The sequence below is a fragment of the Sapajus apella genome, unplaced genomic scaffold (genome assembly GCF_009761245.1).
Source record: "Sapajus apella isolate SASKATOON/1434 unplaced genomic scaffold, GSC_monkey_1.0 scaffold70, whole genome shotgun sequence".
NCBI lineage: Eukaryota > Metazoa > Chordata > Mammalia > Primates > Cebidae > Sapajus > Sapajus apella.
The window spans coordinates 9,845,592-9,849,015 of NW_022437010.1; the positions used below are offsets into that span (position 1 = coordinate 9,845,592).

Here is a 3,424-nt window from a genome sequence, read left to right on the forward strand (position 1 = left end):
CCTTCTGACTCCTGTATGGGCTACAATCTGTAGACTTGTAAGTCTACGAGTGTGTTTTTTGGATTTTCGGCAGAGTATTTTGTGTGTCTTAAAATCCACGTTCAATAATGTTCTCCAGAGCTAAACAGCTAGACATGGAGATCCTGGGGTGAATGACCCCTTCTGCTGCCTGCATCACTCATTCCTGCTTCCTGGTGCTGATTTGGCCAATGGAGTGGTGGAGTTACAATGACACCTGGGAACAAGTGACCGGCTCTGGCCCTCTCCTTCTTGAAACCACACTTAATTATCACACCCCTGCCTGACCTGTCTTGTCCTCAGTTGTCCCCACCGAAATTCCACTGCTGTTGGTTATTCCTTGTGAAGGTGCTTCCTCTATAGAGCCCACCACTTGCTGCTTCCCTTGACTAGGCAAGCTTCCAGCACGCTTTCGGGTTACGGCTCCCCATCTTTCCTTCTGCACATCTTCTGTGGGTGTCCACCCAGGCTCCTGTTGGAAGTGCTGGTGCTTCACGGAGCAGAGAACCTACTAGCAAATGAAGAATGGGCACCTCACTTTCCCTGGAAAGAATTCTCTCCCTACACTAACTTTCTCGTAATACAGGCTCTGTTGTGTGCATGCTGGGGACTGTCAGTTTGCAGTTAGAGCTCAATAAATCCTGTGGCCTTGAGTTGGGCCCTGGGGTATTGCCGTCCACCTCATAAAACTATTACTTAATTAAGTACAGCTCAGTACAATTGGCAGCCTCTGCTTCTGGCCAGAGCACCAGACTTGAGTGTAGATGTGCTCTGGTGGCGTCTGTGCCTCGAGACTGGTGGGCCCCTCGCGCTGCAGAGGAGCCTTCTTCACTGAGCCGACCTCTGGGATCATGGAAAACACTCACGATTATTACAGAACTCCCTCCTGTGTGGTAAGAACTCAGCGCTCAGAGGTCGCTGAAGGGCTTGCTTTTGGCAAATTGTGTTTCATAGATGTGACATAATTAAAAATAAGTAACAACAAAAACTTTGATTGGGGAAATGCCAAATCAGTGGTCATTTAGAAACACTGTTTAATACATGCTTCACTTCTGGAGAGCTTTGAGCAAAGGGGGTTCGGACATTTAGACCCAATTTATCTGAATTAAAAAAGACAGCTTCCAACTTTCCTGATGATAGTAACAAATGAGGATAATAAATGTCGATAGCTCCTGATGCCTGCTTTTGCGCATCCATTATAGAAGGATGCTTTATAAGTCATGGTGAAGCAGTAGCTCCAGCCGTGGGATAAACATGGTGACACCTCTGTGCAAGGGACCCATGAACCAGCTAGAATTGCTTATCTGGGTTATCTGGGCGGTGGAAGCATCTGTTCATAGCAGTAATGCACACTGTACAGGTAAGACAATCAAACCTGCCGAAGCCCTGTTTCATATGGAGGCTCCTACCTGATTGAGGAATTCGAGAAGTCCTGTGGAATTGTTTGTTCCTCCTTGTGAATCTATTCCAGAATGTACCCATGCTGCCGTGAGGCCAGATGTCATTACAGAAACTCTAGTGGAGATGACAGCTGAAGAGTCTGAATCAATGGATACCTCTCCTATTCCTACATCACAAGATAGCCATGAATCAGTGAAAAAGGAAAGAGTTGGCCATAAACCAAAGACCCAGCAATCACCAATTTCCAATGCATCTCCTGAGTTAAGATAAAGAAGAAACTGAGACAAGGAAAAGGAAACACAATCTATTTGTGGAAGTTTCTTTTAGATTTACTTCAAGATAAAACATACTTGTCCCCGGTATATTAAATGGACTCAGAGAGAAAAAGGCACATTCAAGCTGGTGGATTCAAAGCTGTCTCTAAGCTTTGGGAAAGCATAAGAACAAACCAGACATGAACGATGAAGCCATGGGGTGAGCTTTGAGATTCTACTACCAAAGGGATTGAATTCTTGCAAAGATTGAAGGACAGAGGCTTGTATATCAGTTCAAAAATATACCCCAAAACATAGTGGTCATAGATGATGACAAAAGTGAAATCTGTAATTACGATTCAGCAGGAGCTATGGATGACAAATCATTAGAGCGAGTGTCACTGTCTGCAGAAAGTCTCCTGAAAGCAGCATCCTCTGTTCATGGTGGAAAAAATTCATCCCCTATCAACTGCTCCAGAGCACAGAAGGATGCAGCTAGAGTTGTGAACATCACTTCCCCTGCTCACGATGCTTCATCTGGGTTTCCACCTACCACTGCATCTGTATCAGCAACAGCAGCTCCAAGAACAGTTTGCGTGGCAATGCAAGTACCTGTCGTAATGACATCATTGGGCCAGAAAATTTCAACTGTGGCAGTTCAGTCACTTCATACAGGTGCACCATTAATAACCAGCACTAGTCCAAAGACAGCCACCTCTCCAAAGACAGGCATTCAGGCCCTATTGTGATGCCAGCTTCTACTGAAAATGGAAACAAAATCACCATGCAGCCTGCCAAAATGATTACCATCCCAGCTACACAGCTTGCACTGTGTCAGCTGCAGACAAAGTCAAATCTGAATGGATCAGGAAGCACTCACATTGTCGGAACCGCGTTGGCTGTGAGAGCAGTTACCCCTGGAGCCCATGGTATACCTGTAATGAGACTATCGGTGCCGACTCAGCAGCCATGTGGCCTGACTCCTCCTCGAGTTACCAGTGCAGTCATGAAGGCGCCGGAGGTTAAATCAGAAGCAGTGGCAAAAAAAGCAAGAACAGGTTGTGGAAACTTTGCAGTTGGTAGAAGAAAACCTGGCATATGGAAATAAGACAGTGACCCACGTAGTAGGTGTCAGCATACCTTCAGCTCTTGCCCTTCCTGTAACTATGAAAGCAGAAGGACTAGCGACATGTGAGAAATAAAATAGCAGTTCCACCGCTGACTTCAGGCTGTTAGTGGCAGTAATGACATAAACATTGGCAAGGGAGATCATCCAGAAAAGTCAGAGAAGACTTTAAAACATTTTTAATGCATATAAGAAAACAATCACACTTACTGGAAATAAATGACGTATCCCATGTTTCAGTGGGAAATAAACTATGTAGTGAGATCTGACAGAAAACTGCATTTTCCAGGAGGAAAATAACTGAACCCATCTCTAAGAAAAAGAATTGAAAGGGACCAAGCAGCTCCCTAGGATATCAAGTTACACTAAGACTTGGAACACTGAGATTCTGTACGAGGTTATATAGTTTTCAGTGGGGAGGGTTGGGATGGGTGATCTCATTGTTGCATATAGCAATTTTTGATGCATCTTCTATGTGTACCAGCAATTATTACTGTATTCACACAGGACTCTACTGGTGCTATGTGAAGACTCTGCTAATATATGTATTTTAGAATATGAATTGAAGAATGGATCTAAAAACTTAAGAAAGAGGATTGCAAAAAAAGATCCAAAGCAATAAAAT

The 3,424-nt window shown here is 44.3% G+C and overlaps 1 pseudogene; it reads left to right on the forward strand.

Annotated features, from left to right (window-relative positions):
* Window positions 1-1,272: 1,272 nt before the first annotated feature.
* Window positions 1,273-2,875, forward strand: LOC116531402 (annotated as a pseudogene).
* The last annotated feature ends 549 nt before the right edge of the window (window positions 2,876-3,424 follow it).